Genomic DNA, 19,558 nt, shown 5'->3' with positions numbered 1-19,558 from the left:
ATCCTTCCTTCCTTCTCTCTGTCTTTCCTTCCCTTCCTCCCTCTAAAAAAAAAAAAAAAAATCTGTAAATGAATCAGAGAAATTGTTTCCATTTCTATTTGGTATGAATACAGTCCAGTTTCCAAGTGCTAAATTAGAAGCAAAGAACTGCTTCCTTTCAGGTTAATGGGTTTCCCCTCACCAAGCTGTCCTTCCATCATGTATTCTAGACTTGCCTCCACTTATTTATTTTTTATAACTGTTCTTCTTTTTAATAGGACTATTCATTCTTCCAATATTAACAGCAATTAGACTCACCTCACGGCATGTCATGCCAAGTCAGTTTGTGATTCTCAGAGTGGGATGATCTTAGTCTTGTCTAGGTAATAAACTTTGACAACCAAAACAAAGTGGCAGGCAAAACACATGAAGAGAATTAACAATAAAGGAGTGCGAATGACAAGAACCTCTGAAACATCATGCCTGCCTTGGCCTCTGCTACTGAAATGGAAATAAGGGAGTTCACTTTGCTGGGACAGATGAGACTGAGACATAGCCTTAAGTTCTATTTTTCCAAAAAGTTTTTAAAGAAAACTCCTTAAAAGCCTTTGATACATTAGCATTCTTTTTCTGAATCTAATCTATTAAATTTTATTGGAAAACATTTACATAGCTCATCAGCAGACTCCCTGTTATTGAGTAATATTTAGCATGCTGTAATCACGGGAAGGAGAGATTTAGATTAAATGCTGCTTTTTTATTACTGTTCAATCATTGTAAGTTGTTCTACTTTTTATCTTTTTAGTCAACAGATTTCAAAGGTGGGAAAATATCTTCATTTGCAGACATACCTGTATTTATCTCCTATTATATTTTCCATTAGTGTCTACATGAGATTTATTCCTGGTAATTTCTAACAAAGTAAATGTGAATCTCCCAACACCAGATGCTAATAATAAAGACAAATGATCCCTATCTCTTAGAGATGTTATGAAAATAAATTAGATAATATTTACAGGGGAATCTGACTTCACTAGAGATACTATATAAATAAAATGTAAGGAAACAAACAGAAAAACCTTTAAAGAACAGAAAATTCCATTCAATTGTAGTCTGATTGATTTGACAGTACCAAATTGTGTTCTGAGTAAAGTTAACAGGCCTTCTAATAGTGGTTCCACCAGTTGTGGGTAAATGCCAAATATTGATAATGAATTCTGAAACCACAGTTATCAGTTTGGATGTGAGCAGATGAATGCTTTGCCTTTTACTATATGTCTACATTTATACTTGGGATACTGGTAAATCCTTGCATACATTGGGTTTCATCATTTAAATTACTTTAAACGTCTTTCCAAATTTAATAACACAAGGATAGTTACTTGGGGGGGGGGCTTGCTATATATAGTAAGGTACTGATATAAACAGAGATTTTTAAGGACATTTATAAAACATATACACCTAACAAGCTATTTTTACATTTTTATCATCTAGAATCAAAAAAGGGCTTTTAGAAATATTTACAAAGTTGCCCTAGGGGAATGGGGAGAATTGGGGATAAATTCAACTTCCCCATTTGGAGAATTCCTGATATTCTCACAAGCAGGGGAGACAATCAAATCAATAGGCTGACCCCTTGATCTTGGGATTTGCCCCTAAGAAACTTATCCCTGCAAAGGATAGGCTAAGCCTACTTAAAACTAAGCCTAAGCGTCATCCCCAGAGAACCTCTTTTGTTGCTCAGATGTGGCCTCTCTCTCTCTCTCTAGGCCAAATCAGCAAGCTAATTCACTGCCCTCACTGCTCTATGTGGGACGTGACTCCCAAGGGTACAAACCTTCCTGGCAACATGGGACTGAAATCCTAGGATGAGCTGGGACCTGGCATCAAGGATTGAGAAAACCTTCTCAGCCAAAAGGGGGAAGAGAGAAATGAGACAAAATAAAGTGTCAGTGGTTGAGAGATTTCAGAGTTGAGATGTTATCCTGGAGGTTATTCTTATCCCTTATTTAGATATCCTTTTTTAGTTTATGGTGTATTGAAGTGGCTAGAAGGAAGTACCTGAAACTGTAGAGCTGTGTTCCAGTAGCCAACTTTCTTGAAATGATATAGCTTTTACAATATGACTGTGTGATTGTGAAAACCTTGTATCTGATACTCCTTTCATCTATGGTATGGACAAATGAGTAAAAAATATGGATAAGAAATAAACGAATAATAGGGGGAACAAAGGTTAAGATAATTGAGTATACTGAAATATTAGTGGTCAATGAGAGGGGGGGTAGGGTATGGCATGTATGAGTTTTTTCTTTTTTCTTTCTTTTTGCTGGAGAGATGTAAATGTTCACGAAAATGATCATTGTGATGAATACACAACTATGTGATGATATTGTGAGCCATTGATTGTAACCATGTTAAGGATGGTGAATGTATGTCAAGAATGTCTGTATGTTTGTTTGTTGTTTACAACAAAAATAAAAACAAAACCAAACAAAAGGGGCTTTTGGTGGGTCAGTAGGCAAAAAAAAAAAAGGAATCCCATTAAAACAGACTGAAAGGCACAGTTGTGCTCACAGGTACGGGGAAGCCATCAATTATATCCTTAGTAGATTTGTAGAGTGCTGGAAAGTCTCCCATTATACATATGTTTTGAAACATCCTTCCAAATTACCCTAGGTTTTACCATTTTAAATCCTTCTGAGTTAAGGAAAGAGGCTGCATATTCAAGGAAAAAAGGCAAGGGCAAAAATTGTAAGATGATGATATTCAATTAATGTGCCTCTACTACCTGCCAGCTACTATTCTAAGTGCTTTTCAGGACTATCTCATTTAATTCTCACCTCAGCACTGTGACACAGGTACTATTACTATCCCAATGTCATAAGTGTGGGAATAGGCACCGGGAGGTTAAGTAGCCTGCCTGAGTCTGCACAACCTGTCAACACCAAAGCTGGGCAGCCACCCTGGCTGTCAGTCTCTAGAGTCCAGGGTCATGACCAACATGCTTTCCTGCCTCCTTTAAAAAAAAACAGCATAGTAAGGAGTTAACTACATCCAACATATTCCTGTTAAAAAAGCAAAACAAACACTACTTTTCAATGTTTCATAGAAAGAAATGTACGAAAGTTGGACATTTTTAGACTGTCCAGTGAGCATTGGCTGCATCTTTCTAGAAAAGCCAAGACTGAATATGAGATAACCTCCATCTTTCCATTTTAAACAGAGTAGGGCTGATGCCCAGCAAGAATCCGTGTACAAGAATATCGTGTTGAAAGGATTTGCCAAGAATGGATTGCCAGATACTATGCCAAAAGGACAGATCTCTTATGAAACAAACAACAGATATTCAGGTGGAAATAAGACCAATATGGAAATGAATTTAGAGTTGGATGTATCAGAGGAGTAAATAATATACTGTAATTAACATGCATAACTTTAGAATTAAATTCTGTGGTCAGGGGGCTACTGTGGATGTTAGAATGCAGAAGAGCTTCTTTTAAAAATATATACATATTGTGGTAACATACAAAACATAAAATTTTCCATTTTAACCACTTTCAAGCACACAGTTCAGTGGCAATAACTGCATTCAAAATGTTGTGCTACCATCATCACTGCCCATTACCAAAACTTTTCCATCATCCCAGGGAGAAACTCTGAGCCCATTAAGCGTTAATGCCCTCAAAGTATCTTCTTGATACATATAATGTAAAAAAGTCCTTTAAATTTTTTCTTCAACGTCTGAAATACGTTCCGTACAAGGTTTTCCTTTTGTTTCAGCCCATAAAACACACGGCTTTAAGAAAAAGATGAGCTAGTGTCCTGGTTTCCCTGCTCCTAACAGAACACTATCATATAGTTCAAGAACAAACCTTTCCATAGCAACAGACATTATATATCAGACACGAACCCTAGGCATCTCCCTTGAAGAAAGCTTTAAGGTTATAACAGATAAATTCAAAATAAAGCTGATGATCCCATCACCCTAAAGCCTGCTTCCCCAACGAGCTCAAGAAAGGACACATTGACAAATGACTCACCATGGCTTCCTACAGCTCATTTCTTTGCCTTCCTTTTTCTTTAAATGGTACTTTAGCCTTAATAGTTACAAAGGTTTCAACAGAGAGGACCAGTGCCATCTGAAAAAAAGAAGAAAAGAAAGGCCCCAAATCCAATACAACCATGGTTTGCAGTTCAGCATCGGGTGTACTGAATGGCTTTGGGGATGGGGGTGGAAGGTGGTTTTTCCACTTTGAGACCAAAGTTATCCATTCCTGCCACCCTTCCCTGTTTTATATTGTGCGGTTCCACTCTGTGAACATTATGCGAACACTGCCTACATGGTTATCTATAATTTTAAAATAGGTATGTCACACGGGGGGAAAGGTAGCTTCAGGGACACTATCTTGGAATGTTTTCATACAAAGATATGAAAAACATGATATTAGGCCATTGGAAGTAGTGGCTAATGCATGGGCAGAGCTGGGCTTATACAGACAATTGCATATGCAAACTATAATTAGATTCCCCAACCACCTGATTGTACAGATTGGCTGCCTCCAATTAGGCAAAAGGCACTGCTGAGGGGCCACGAAGTAATCTGCTCCCTATTGTCTTGGTGTGGGAAGACCCAAACGCTCTGTCTGCTAACATTGTACTTTGTTTTTAACATGCGGAACTAGGCTTGCAGACACTATTGATGCTAGGAGAGAGGAAGTTAATGATATGTTGTGAGTGGTTGTGCTGTATACCATCCCTATTCAGGCTTTAAACAGCATCTTCCTCCAAAATTTCTACTCTAAAGGTTGCGAGTTGAAAAGTGAAACAGATGGTCCAGTTTTATGTTTCTTTTCCTTTAGAATTGCATATGCAGCTCAGGGGCCTCAGTTTTCACACGCAGCTCAGGGGTGTTGGTCTTCTGGGATCTCAAATTATATTTCAGTCCATTACGTGAATATCAGTTTTGAAACTAAGATGGTATGTAAAAATTATTCAAAATTCGCATAGCCGCAGCCTTTGCTGGCTCTTAGTGTGTACCATGTGCTGTTCATTTTACTTGAGAATATTCTAAAAGCAAGATTGATGTGTTTTCTATGGTCCTAAAATAGAAACAGGTTCTGGGCTCATAATTGAACACTCATAAGCCCCCTTTCCCTATTAACATGCCTTCTCTAATTTGTGCCTCTGTTTGTACAATATAAATGGCCTCTAACAGCCCTTCATTCATACAATGGTCTCCCTAACCCAAAGAAAATTAGTAGCAGGCAAAAGCCTATTTTTACTGACACAGAGACAAAAATGCTAATTACCTTAAAATATTCTCAAGTGTGTATCTTTGGCATCCTTCCAGGCGAGGCTCAAAAGTTTTTTTTTTTCCCCATTATTTACTAGTTATACAGGGAAGGTTTTCGGTTTACATTCAGGCTTATAGCTAACTAAATTTATAATTATAATTTGATATCTTTTATTTTGGGTCCTGAGTATCAGTGATTTGCAAGGTGGTTGATTTGCTTTCCACTTATTCTTGGGTATACTTGAGAAAGTTCCATATTTGTGATTAATTACACTTTTGCTATTTTTGTTAAGGTACTCAAGGACAGTCACAGGAAAAAAAAAAACAGTGCCTAAAACTCTAAATTTATCTTATTTAAATACAGTAATTGCCATAAAATATTGTTTCCTCATAATTCCAGAGAATTTTTCTCTGATAATTAAATTCCTTTGTTCAAGTTTATCTACCTTTCAAAAATGGGTCAAAACTAAAACCTCTAGTGTACAAAATAAGTAATAAAGCAACAAAATTCAATGTGACTTACTAAATGATGATATCAGCAGTGCTGACAACATTTACATAAAGATGACATGTTTTTCTCGTTTCTGTAACAACTATTTGTTGGGGATGTATTATTTTTCAGGCTACTTTGTTAGGACTGGTATATAAAAATATAAATAATGTAAAAGTGCTCTTCTTGAGGGAGTTGAAAAATCAAATTTGGGGAAAGAAAATATATGCATGCTGAAAGTTAAATAACAGTGCTGGAGTGAAGAATCAGTGGAAGAAAACAGAAAAAGAGAGGTCACAGTCAATGTAAGGTGAAGTATCACTTAGTGGAAAATACAGGTAACATGCAACACAATAATAAGACAAACAGCACAATTTGAAATTGAGCGAAAGATTTGAGTAGACATTACTCCAGAGAAGATAGAGAAATGGACACAACAAATAGCCAATGGTACATGAAAAGATGCTTGACATTATCTTTTATTAGGAATTAAGGAAATGCCATCAAAACCAACAATACCACTTCCCACCCACTAGTATGGCTATAATCAAAAAGACTGACAATGCCAAGTGTTGGGGAGGATGTGAAGAAACTGGAAACCGGCTACCTTGCCGATGGGAATATAAAATGGGAATGGAAACTTAGCATAAAATCCAGCAATTCATACCTAGGAGAAATGAAAACATTTGTCCAAACAAAGATAGGTATATGAATATCCATAGTAGCATTATTCACAGTAGCCCAAAAGTAGAAACAGCCTAAATGTCCATGAACTGATGAATCGATAAACAAAATGTGGTCTCTCTATTCCATGGAATACTATTCAGCCTTAAAAAAGAATAAGTACTGATAGATGTTTCTATGCAACGAATTTCAAAACCATTATGTAAATGAAAGAAGCCAGTTGCAAAAGACTATATTTAGTATGACTCCATTTATATGAAATGGCCAGAAAAGGCAAATTTAAATGGGATAGAAAGTACATCATTGATTTCTTAGGACTGGGGGTAGGAGTGGAGACTAATTGCAAAAAAGGCACACAGGAACTTTTTGGAGTGATGTTTTAAAATTAGGTTGTAAAGATGCCTCTGTGACAGTACAAATTTACTAAAAATCATTGATTTGTGCACTTACAATGAGTGGATTTTATGAAATGCAAATTATACCTCAGTAAAGCTATTAAAAAAAACCAGTGCCGTACATTTTCATTGGAGTGGGTTAAGTGGTCATCTGAACTTTCATTTTTATTTCAGTGTTGAAATATAATTCAAATATGTGTCTATATCAATAGATAAGAACAGTTCATAGTTTGCAGCATCCTTTACAATTTTCAAATTTGTTTCTCACACCAATCCTGGAGGTAGGGTGAGCAAATATTGCTTTCTGATGAAATTGTAAATGCTGTAGATAATATAATTTTAAAACCAAGGGCACCCTGATTAAAGTAACCTGAAGAAACTGGAAAACAAGGATTATCATTGCCCAGACTACCCCAAATGCTCTTACAAAGACAAAGTGTTACTAAAGGTAAGTCCCCTGCTGGGATATCCGCACAGCCACCAGCCATAGACCTTGTTGGATCTCAGCACCCGCAGACCTGCCCGTGTCCACTCCCCCATTTAAGCCTCTCACTCTTAAACATTTGCATTCACAAATATTGAAATGCATGTAATATAACTGCATATACAACTAGGCACACAATGATTACCATTATAGGAGCTAATATTGCCCTGCAGAAACAAAACTATAAAAACAAAACTGGAAATTAGTGTATTAATTTGCTTTATGGCATAAACCTCTCTAGTATTTCTCAAGAAAGCACAAAAGGAATTTGAACGAACAATTCCAACTTAGCCTGAATTAGAGAATGATATGTTTTAAGAAATGTGGTTTATAAATAAGGTGTCAGACAATGTAATTAGAAAATGTATATGGCATGTGCACAAACACTCTTACACAATTAAAAACGACATAAATCTTCATTTCGGTTATACATATACAAGACAGGCCAAAATCGCAGTCTTTCCCATACAGCCTGAGATTTAATGCTCTGTGATTTATGAGGTCAGCTTTGGTGATACCTTCCACACACATTTTGCTCAAGAAATTAGGTGTAAACGGTGTTCTCCAGAGATGGGGAAGTATTAGACTCTTCTAAAGTTTCAACCTTCCTACCTTACCCTTATATTTGCTAATTTGTCTACCTATATGTATATGTAACCTCCGTTTTATGGAAAGGCACAAATTTTGTGCACCTTGTTATTCTTTGACTGGCTAAATGACCTTCTATATGTTTCATCCTGAAATTCTTTGGCAGGCAACATGTGTTGTTTAAGGGTGCTTATGTCATTTTTCAATCTGCACAAGCTGCGCTTCTGACTGTGCTTGAGATGTCCATCAAACTTGGTTAGTTTAAACAAATGTAGGATTTTCACGTTATTTCAATCAACAGCTAATTTTGATTTTTCAAGTTGCAAAAATATATTAATTTACACAATGTAATATGTAGGGTAGTGGAAAAAGCCTGTGACCCAGGGGCAAGATAATTGGGTTCTGGGCTGGAATGCACAAATGTGACCTTGGTTAAGTCACTCAGCCTCCGGGACCCCAGTGCTCTGAACTGGCAAAGTCAAAGTTTTTGGGTAAAATAGTCCCTAAAGTCCCAAACATAACTTGACAGTCATTTATCAAGAACCTACTGTTTCTCTATAAAATAATACAAATATTTATCTAAATAATTTGAGCTTTTCATCATCCAGGTCACATGTATTTTAGCCTAATAGCCTATATTGATAAAACAACTCTGAATTTGAAATCCATAGGCAGAATCTTTTGGCAGTAACATAAAAACTAGAGACTGAGAGTAAAAATTATAAATATAAGAATTTAATATTAATTGAATGATACTTCACAGACATGTATGCACATATATGTATTCATTTGTAAGGAAAAGCTATGCCATCTAAAACTGTGCCTCTGATTTATTTTCTTTTTAAAGTCTTATAATACTACACTGGCTTTCAAACTTCCTAGAGCCCCAGTGTTCTTCAAGGGTGCTTTTATGGCCAAGGAGAACATCGAAGAGAACTGAACCTCCTTCCCCACTGGCCTGTCAACACCTCTGTTTTTATCTGTTTTATCTACATGGCTTCTGTTTAATATTTTGTTTTGAAAAGGGTCCTTAGATCAATGCAATCTGAAAACCACTGCACTATATAATTTTAAAGGTTTTGCTTAAATGCTGTACTTGAAAAAAGTGTTTTAGTATTATACATTCCACTTAAAATGTCATCCTACAAGTTGTTCCAGCAAAAACCAAATGCTAGAAAATATTTTTCATTTATAGTCTTTTCTATACTGTAAATGGCATGCTACCTTTAATTTTAAGAGTTTCTATACAAATCATCAAATACTTTCATAGCTATACAAATATTAATATTTGATACAGGGCAAGGGATCTCTGAAGCTAAGGTATAATCATGGATTGATAGGGAGCTAAATAGGAAAATCCTGTTTAGACAGTTGTAAGAGAAGGGAGAATGTTTAATGAAACATGCTTGATAACCTTCCCATCACAAAACTGATAGATACTTGGCTCAATTTAGTCTTTGCCAAAAAAGGATTTAGAGAAAGGAACAATCAGTAACATATTAATTCCCCATACTTCTCCTTGTGTCCACTTTATCTATTGTTCTATAACTGATCCCTTGGTCTGCTAGTTTTAACAAATTCCTTTTTGCACCATTGTTTAAGTAATTAAAATAGTTTTTTCATTTTATATTTTTAAGGTAACGTCATTGGTAATTTCTAAGAAGTCAAGTAAAGACTATTTCATTTTGATCATTGATTTTCTAAATTGACTCAGATAGTAAAAACAAAATATAATCTTTGGGTCATTTTCCCCATGACTTTAAATCTACATACCACCCAAACGGGTTAGTCCACTGTGTTACTGATAGACTTTGTGAAATAATGGTACATTATTTCAGCCAAGTTCCCTAGGAGTCTGTCCTCTTTCCACACTAATAGATGGATTTAGATTCCTCTGTAAAATGCTTTGGGGACCACTGAGATAAAGTGCTATAAAAATGACCACTATACTGGAATAGTGGAAAGGAATCTTTTTCTCTATTCAGAACACCCACAAGTAAGTAACAGGAGGTGGAGAAGCAGCTGGTGTTACCAGGAAAATGATTGGAGAATGTCTTGGAGAAGCATAGGGAATGGAGCTATTTATCAGTTTTCTTCAATCCCCCTGGAGTTGACAGCATGATATCATCAATTTATATATATATCTGGATCTCACTTCCAGTAGGTATGGATCACCTTACAAAGCAAAGTGTGAAAGAATTCCTTCATCTTTAAAAAGTGGTTCACTTTTCCTTTTTGTTTTCTCCCTCGAAGAAAGCCACCGTTCTGGTTTTTTTTTCTTTCTCCTAGGTTCCACCCTTACTGAAAAGGCAGACATTGGTGAAGTCAGCAAGCTCCTTCCAGAGGAGGCGAATCCATAGTTTGGACTGACAGCTACTTCTGTTTTTGCTACTGTTGTAAGGTTTGACTTTTCACCTCTTCACATGGAAACCTGACTTAAGGGTGCAGCTTTTTCAGGTCAAGACTTCAGTGTGATCATGGGGGCACCTTACCAGATCTTCTTTCTGTTGCTCTAAGTTAGGGGCCTGGTCTCCTAAGTATTTATGTTGTCCCAGGGTCTGAATCCTCCTTGTGGAAGCAGTACAACCTGGAAAACAATGCCAAATGTCACCTCTGCAGCCAGAATTTAAAAGCACGCCAGTTTACACAGCAGCCGGAGCCCTGCAGATATACAAGCATTCAGAGAAAAAAACTGGAATGGCTGACTTTCCCTGATACTGTAGTTTTAAAAAGTCTTAGAAAGAAACAACTATTTTGCTGGAAATATAAAAGCATTAGAGAGCCAGGACAAAACTGGATTCAAAATGAAGATAAGGGAGATGGAGAACGTAAGAATTAATTGCTTTTTTAGGACCAACTTAGAGTTGTTCAGAATATTCTACTTTGACTATATGATATCGCTTTAATCCTGAGGACTCTATTCAAGCTACTGGCAGAGCTCTGAAGCATTGCTTCCTTTTGAATATTAGCCGGCTGGGACTTCTAAAGAGGATAGAGGAGTTTGTAAGGGGGGGGCGGGGGCGTTGGGGGGGATGGTGGAGTGAAGGGACGCTCCAAGCCTGTCGTCCAGGATTCACATAGACCCTTTTCCTCACTCATCTGCCAGGCAGGAGTGCTGGGCTGGGACGCGTCGTGTTCCGCGTCTTGCAGAACAAAAGCACCAGGTAGGGCTTGGTGGCTGGCTCGCAGGATTGCTCCCGAGAGACTCTGGCATATGCCACGGAGGAGGAGAAAGTGCCACAAACAACCCCCAGATCCCTCCACCCAGTTCTAGTTACACCTGGTTTCTCAAGAGCAGATTGCTTAGCCAACCTTAACAATCCCAGAGGAACGCCAGGGCAAAAGAGACTGGATTCCAGCTACCTTTGCCCTAATTTATTGAGGCCTTTAAAAGCAGAAAATAAAACTTTGAACTCAACTCATCCAACGCGTTTTGATTCAGGTGTGGTATTTTCCTTCAGGGGCACCCGAAATCGCTTAAGTTAAAGTGACCAAAAGAAAAAAGGAAGAAGAAAAAAAAATATCCTGCGAGCAGAACAGAAAGCGTGTCCAGACCTGGCGCGCTGATTCCCGCCCACGGTAATTGGCAGGACCAGCACGGAAGTCCCCTGCGCTGCCCTTGTCCTTTGCTAATGGATAGGATTTCCCCTGCTTAAAGGCTTCTAATCCATCCTCCTCGCCCGCCTGCCGGAGTCCAGAAAAAAGCGAGCCGTGTCAAGAAGGGAGCAGAAGGACGTGGGAGGAGAAAGTAGAAAAAGGAAATGAAAATGGCTCGTGAGAAGTGGTTGAAGAGAAAAATAATAGGGCAAGGGTGAAGTCACTTCTGATTTAAATACGATTGAAACTTGGAGTTTAAATATCTAACGCTGCAATAAGCTGGCCTGTATGACTTTGGACAAATATCGTAGCCTACGGGGTAAACCTTAAGCCTTATTTTAAAATGGGGACATTAAATGCAGCTCATGTTGCTGTATAGGGATCCATTTAATTAATTTATGTGGAAGTGCCTAGCAGGGTCCTGAGTCCTATTGGGTGTTAAATTTAATTCTGAAACAAAGATCCCCGTATGATTCACTAGAAAGCAATTTGGTGATATTTAAAATTAGACGCAGCCCTTTCAGTTACAGGAAAAGCCAGGCCCAAAAGGAGGGAGTGATCTTGGACCTAACCAAAGGAGAGTTGGACTTCTCTCCCACATCCTTGGAAATAGAAGTTTCTAGGCTTTTCTAGAGGGCAGACCCACCCTCATCTCCCAAAGGTTGCCTTTGGATGATTTCCTCCTCCTAAATACAGTTACTAAGCATTTTCCCTGGAAAGGCGGGAAATTTAAATAACCTATTTAGCAAATCCTACTGCAGCCCCCGTGTGTGTGTGTGTGTGTGTGTGTGTGTGTGTGTGTGTGTGTGTGTGTGTGTGTAACAAATGCGAAGTTATGCCAGGTGCATGTTTGAGGTACTGTTGATGAACCAGGCAGTTGCTGGGCGTGTGTATCACCCGGTAACGTCTGCCAAGCCCTTTGCTAGGCCTGACACATGAACTAGTTTCACTCCTGGTGAGCACCTCCTCCAGCCGGCTGAGTGGCGAGGGGTGGGGAGAAGGCAGGTTAAGCAACCAGGAGCAGGCCTTCCCAGGGCCAAGCAGCCGCACCCTGATCCCGCCCGCCTGGTCTCGCAAGCTGGCTCCTTTGCAGGAGAAGCCTCCAAAGCAGGCCTGGGTTTGTTCGTGCAAGACAGGGCTTCCCCGGGAGGTGCTGGGTAAACAACATTGTTGTCAATCAAATCTCCTTTTAGAGGCAACCAGGGAGTTTGTGGTATAAAGAAACTCTATGATGGATTACTTTGTGAAAGGAAAGTCTTTTTGCTAGGAAAAATCTCTCCCCCTTCCTATTTATTTCTCTCTTTATTAATTCCTGGGTTTTTGTAAATTTTTCAGGCTTTGGTCTTTGAATTTCTCTCTCCAATCCCTCTTTTCGATGATCCATTCTGCCCTGTAATGTCACCTGCCGAACAGCTGAGATCACGTGGCCAAGGATCTCAGTTTTTTACACTAGAGCTTTTAACCCCAAGATTATGGTGGGTGGGTAACAGGAAGGATGAGCATGTCCTCGAACTCTCCACCCTCCAGGATGGAATGTGGGTCCCTTCAAGTCACCTGCTTTTAATCCTTGCTGAACCGCGCGGTCCTTCCCCAGCAGAATAGTAATCTGGGACACTCTCCCCTTATTTTCCCGGGAGGAGACGCCATATTTCACCAGGGGATGAAGCGATTTACGCACGCAATTTAAATAGTGTTTTGGAGCGCTCAGGAATGCAAAATACAACATGACTTGACGGCACAATATACTTGAAAGGAGATGTGGAATGCACCGAATGTTTTCCTGCTGGTAAAGCTAGTTTAAAATCTCGCTGAGGAAACGGGTTGACCTTGCGCATGTGCAAAAATGTAACCCTGGCACCTGACCGCCGTGTTGATGGTCAGCCAGGCCGGGGGTTCGCACAGCCCCTGGCTCCGGGCTGGTCGCAACCATAGGTCTCTCCCCTAATGTACAACACGTTGAAGAAATAAAACAAGTACTGCTTTTCATAGATTCCATGTCTTTCCTCTCTCTTTTAAATATGTATGTGTGTGTGTGAATACACCTGTTACCTCAATGGAGATTCTTTGGGTTTTAACTGAGGTTGGATTATAATAATTATAGTAAAATAGTCTCATTAAAAGCAGTGTCTTTTTTTTGTTTGTTTGTTTGTTTGTTTTTAAAGTTAAATGTTCTGGTTTGGAAATCCAATTTTTTTCCAAAACAGAAAATGTAAAAATATTTTTAAACATTTTTCCAAAAGTCCACGATTACACCTTCCATTAATTGCATTGCTAAAGATACCCTTAATTTCTAATTATCTTACTGTGTGAGTATTACTTCTTTTTTATTATGAAATATTTTAGGCATACAAAAAGTAGTTATATAATAAACCCCTGAAATCCATCACCCAGCCCAAGAAAAAATGTTTTAAGATATAAGTGAAGCTTTGGTATCATTCCATGAGAACCTCTTCTTAATCCCATTTCCCCTTCTCACATCCTAGAGATAACACTAATTATCCATTCTACATTAGATGGGCATTTGGGTTGTCCCAAGATTTTACCTTTATAGTGTCATTGTGCCTAGCTCCATGTGGGTCTCCGGTGGTGATGCGTGACAGCTTCCCTCCAGTTCTACCCATTGTATCGCCACTAACCACTGACCAGGTGTGTGACTTCACGAGTGGATTAACCATTATGAGCCTCAACTTACACCATCTGCAAAATGGGGCTAACAGGATAATGACTAGCTTCATTGAAGACTCCTGAGAAAGCAAAGACTGCTCTAAGTACTTTACAAAAATTGCATCATTTATTACTCGCAGAATCTCTAAAGTACATATTACTATTATTTGCATTTTATAGATGATTAAGCTGAGGGAGAGAGGGATGACATAAATTGTCCAGGTTACATAATTGGCAGAACCAGGATTGATACTTGGGTCTCTGTACCAGAGCTTGTCCCAAACCCCTGTTTTGTTTGGTTTAAAATTTTTTTTTCTCAGTATCCTTATTACTGTGACTTTGTTTCATGATGAACTAAAATATACATCATTTTCTTGCTACTATAAAATCTTTCCTTATTATTCATAGATACATAGCAGGAGATTTGGATGAAATAATTACAAACTTTTTCCCCATTAAAAAACCAAATAACCACCCCCCCACATCCCCACCCCCAATTTCTGACGACAATAAATACAAAAGGAGGCTGATTTTCCCTCTGCTCCCACCCCAAACTGAGCTGAGGGTCACTTGCAAAGGGCTGGGTACCCCCTGAAAATACGGATCTGTTTTTTGTTTTTTTGCATGGGCTGGAACCAGGAATCGAACCTGGGTCTCCAGTATGGCAGCTGAGATCTCTGCCTCCTGAGCCACTATGGCCCACCCCATTTTGAAAACGTTTTTACATTTTATCACACTTGCTCTATTTATCTCTTTCCCTCACATGCTTTTTGCTGAACTATTTTAAAGTTACAGACAACCAAACATTTTATCCCCAAATACCTCAGCATTACCACACCCAAGAAAATTAACACTAATTTAATATACATTATCTATACTATAAATGCATACATTCGTACATACACACATCATCATGCCAAAGAATAGAATAGCTGGGGTGTAGGAATGAACACCAACTTTACCAGGTAATTCAAATTGTTTTTCAAAATGCTGTACCGATTTAGATACTCCCCTTTCCACCCCACCCCCAACCCATCACACCAATTTTGATGAGAGTTTCTATAGTTTCACATCCTCATCAACATTTGGTATTATCAGACTAAAAAAATCTGATGGGGTGTGACATGATGGCTCATTGTGGGTCTAATTTGCATTTTCCTGATTATTTATGAGGTTGAACTCATGCAACCATCTTTCTTTTGGTCAATACATTTCTCATGTGAAATGCCTCTTCATTGCTTTTACCCATTTTACTTTTATTTATTTTAATTTTTTTATCATCACAACTGACTTGTTTTCTTTTTTGTGAAAAATAACAGCTACAAAAAAGCAATACATTCCAAAGCACAGCACAACAATTAGTTGTAGAACAGATTTCAGATTTTGGTGTGGGTTACAATGCCACAATTTTAGGTTTTTACTTCTAGCTGCTCCCAGACACTGGGGATTAAAAGAAATATCAATATAATGATTTGGCAATCATGCTCATTTGTTAAACCCTACCTTTTCCGTATAACTCCACCATTACCTTTGATCTTTCTTCCAGTCTTCTTTTTTAAAATTTTTTATTAATTAAAAAAAAAATTACATGAAAGAAACAGAAACATTCCCAACACATACAGTCAGCAATTCACAATATCATCACATAGTTGCATATTCATCATCATGATCATTTCCTAGAACATTTGCATCAATTCAGAAAAAGAAATAAAAAGACAACAGAAAAATAAAACAAAAACAGAAAAAAAAATTTTACATACCGTACCCCTTACCCTTCCCTTTCATTGATCACTAGCATTTCAAACTAAATTTACTTTAACATTTGTTCCCCCATGATTTATTTTTATTCCATATGTTATACTCATCTGTCAACAATGTAGATAAAAGGAGCATCAGACACAAGATTTTCACAATCACACAGTCACATTGTGAAAGCTATATCATTATACAATCATCATCAAGAAACATGGCTACTGGAACACAGCTGTACATTTTCAGGCAGTTCCCTCCAGCCTCTCCATTACATCTTGGATAACAAGGTGATATCTACTTAATGCATAAGAATAACCTCCAGGATAACCTCTCGACTCTGTTTGGAATCTCTCAGCCATTCACACTTTGTCTCATTTCACTCTTCCCCCTTTTGGTCGAGAAGGTTTTCTCAATCCCTTGATGCTGGGTCTCAGCTCATTCTAGAGTTTTTCTCAATCCCTTGATGCTGAATCTCAGCTCATTCTGGGATTTCTGTCCCACATTGCCAGGAAGGTCCACACCCCTGGGTGTCATGTCCCACGTAGACAGGGGGAGGGTGGTGAGTTTGCTTGCTGTGTTGGCTGGAGAGAGAAGCCATTTCTTCCAGTCTTTAGGGGTGTTTGAACTATGCCCATTCTAACTTTTTCATGTTGGAAGGGGCTGTCAATAATTTGGGATAGGGGGAAGGAACTATCCCCCTATAGAACTATAGGCTGGCTCCTCTGCATTTCAGGACTCATCTGGAGGTTGTAGGTTTCTGGAAAGTTACCCTAGAGCATGGAACCTTTGTAGAATCTTATATATTGCCTTAGGTGTTCTTTAGGATTGGCTAGAATGGTTTTGGTTGAGGTTTGGCAAGCTATGATAGATAGCAATGTCTAACTGAAGATTTCATAAGAGTGACCGCCAGAGTAGCCTCTCGGCTCTATTTGAACTCTCTCAGCCACTGATACCTTATTTGTTAGCACTTCTTTTCCCCTTTTTGGTCAGGATGGCATTGTTGATCACACAGTGTCAGGGCCAGGCTTATCCCTGGGAGTCATCTCTTACACCACCAGGGAGACTTTCATCCGTGGATGTCATGTCTCACGTAAGGGGGAGTCTTTTATCCGTTTTTAAAAAGGATTTATTTGTTTTAAAGGTATATTTAAGATGGAGACTAGCATGACAAATTAATACTGAAATCTCTAGTTACTCAGTGGCTCAGTATTACAAATAAACGGTCCAAGGAGAATGTAGCTGAAAAATAGAGGGATGCTTTCCTAAAAGCGACTACTTGGAAATTCAGATTTCAAAGCTAGAAATGCAGCATACACTTCATGCTGAATAGCAAAATATACCAATACTTGTAAAATTTCCCAAGTAACAGAACTAGCAGCAGTGCTATATTTAAGTAAGAGAGATGAGTTGAATTCTGTGCCCTATTTCCCACCTGTCCTATTTCCAGGATGTTGAAATCTAAGGTATGAGGATGGCTATAGGAAGGCACTCTAAGTACATCATCTGCCTTTATACCTATCCTTTAGACAGAGAGTGGATTTCAGTCATTAGTGCTTCAAGTCACTCAATTTTAACCAGGACTAAGCACAGAAAATCAATAGTAGGATCATTTAATAATGCTCCAAAGACTTGAAAAGAGGCTGTTAAGAGAGGTTTAAACCAAAATAAAGGAACTTCAGAGCAAGGTTTTTCTGTATTTGTTGTTATTTTCCTTTGACTTAAAAAGAACTATTTGTAGCTATGTATGCCTGTTGCTAGAATGGAATTCAGCCAAGGCTGTTAATCCAGATTTTTCAGATAGGACAGAAGATAAGGTGTAGAGGTGAATTCATGGTGGCAGTAAAAGAAAATTTTTAAAGTAAATAAAGTCTGATTAATCACTTTTCATAATAGAAGGTTAAGATTTGTACTTTAAATTCCAATCACTTTATAGTGATTTATAGCATTTACTATTTTTTATCTAAAGGAAAAAATAACTTCTTATAGGTGGGATAAAATGTACATTTTCTCAGTATCTCATTATCCTCAAGTCTTAGATTTTATTTATGAGATTTCAAAAAGAAGATTTTGAAATACGTGAAGCTGCCATGAGTCATAGCTGTTGGGTTCCTCTAGGTAAGAAGTTTCCTTAAAAATTGACTTGACATTGTGCTTTCATTGGTATGCCACTTACATGAGTGTGTAGCTTCATCAAAATTAGGAGACTAGGATACCAGTTGACTATGATGGCAGTATAAGATGGTACAGTGTATCATTCCCCACAGAATCTTTGAACAACTAGCAAAAACTGTCAGTCATCTTCTTCAAAACTCCAAAAAGAGTTAAAGCATTTCCGCAAGTGGGCAAGACCTAAATCAAACACACAGCTTGGAGAGGGGGTGCAAGGATAGTTCAATGGTTGAATTCTCGACTGCCATGCAGGAGATCCAGGTTCGATTCCCAGTCCATGCACTTCCCAAAAAACAAACAATTAAGCAAAAACAAACAAAAATTCAACAAATGGTGCTGCAATAACGGGATTCTCACATGGAAAAATAATGAAATGTGATCCTGCCATACAGCACACACACAAAATGATAGGAGAAGCCAGTTGCACCCTTTCTGGCTATTCCACCATTCCCCCCAACTTCCCCGCCCCAGCCTACATTCTCATTGTGGGATTCAGGACAGAGCAGAGTAACTCCTATGAGCATACTGGTTACCCTGTATCCATGCAAATCTATCAGCCTGAAAGACTGAACCAGGAAATTCCTTTCTGCTTGACTTCTCAGAAATTGCCACATAGGCGGAAGCAGTGTGTAGACAGTTAAAGCTGTATAAGAAACTATTCAGTCAAAGTGGCCCAGGGATGAAGGAGAACCTGCTTTAAGTCATAGAAGAGAGTACACAGGAGGGGGAGAAAGTCTATTTCCTAGGGAGTACAGGGGCATTTAAATTCCTGTAGATGGGGGAATTCCTAAAGCCCTGAACAAGCACAGGCTCAGGAAGAAATGAGGGCTCAGAAAAGATAGAGAGAACCTGCACTTTGCATTTGGTTTAGGCTGATTTCCCGTATGAGGTCTGAACTCTGAAGGAGAGAACCAGTCAATGCAGAGACAATTTGCAAAGACTCTGAAAGTTATTTAGTTTAGTTTTCTTTTGTTTGAGAAAATTTGTCTGTCTTTATTAGCTCCTGGTACTGAAGGAAATTTCTTTTCTTTCACTAGCTGGATACAAAATTAAGGAACAGACAATTCAGGGGCTAAATCATAGAATTAGCACATTAAAATATTCATTGTGCAACCAAAGATTATAAAACAAAGAACAGGAAGTTATAGCTCATCCAAAGAAACAAGATTAAAATACAGAAGCCATCAGTGAAGTATCCCAGCTACTAGACTTTGGATATGCCAAATAAATACTTAAAAAACAAAAACAAAACTTCTATAGGAATGCCTAAGAGTTACTTCTGGAGGACCTCTGTTGTTGCTCAGATGTGGCCTTACTCTCTCTAAGCCCAACTCTGCAAGTGAAATCTTTGCCCTCCCTCCTACATGGGACATGATATCCAGGGGTGAAAGGCTGCCTGGCAACAAGGGAGATGACTCCCAGGGATGAATCCAGACATGGTACCATGTGATCAACAATTTCAT

At 38.4% G+C, this 19,558-nt stretch overlaps 1 long non-coding RNA gene across 1 annotated transcript in view; it reads right to left on the bottom strand.

The window, feature by feature from the left end:
• The window catches only part of LOC143674052 (uncharacterized), a 58,713-nt gene that overhangs the window by 24,439 nt on the left and 14,716 nt on the right, over positions 1-19,558 (bottom strand). Inside the window, exon 2 of the long non-coding RNA XR_013170836.1 lies at positions 10,406-10,500. This is a non-coding gene — a long non-coding RNA (uncharacterized LOC143674052). The remainder of the gene's footprint in view (positions 1-10,405; positions 10,501-19,558) is intronic.

This window comes from Tamandua tetradactyla, chromosome 2, assembly GCF_023851605.1.
Source record: "Tamandua tetradactyla isolate mTamTet1 chromosome 2, mTamTet1.pri, whole genome shotgun sequence".
In the NCBI taxonomy this organism is placed as follows: domain Eukaryota; kingdom Metazoa; phylum Chordata; class Mammalia; order Pilosa; family Myrmecophagidae; genus Tamandua; species Tamandua tetradactyla.
Note: the sequence above shows the minus strand (reverse complement) of the source record. Positions and strands in the feature narration are given on the sequence as shown.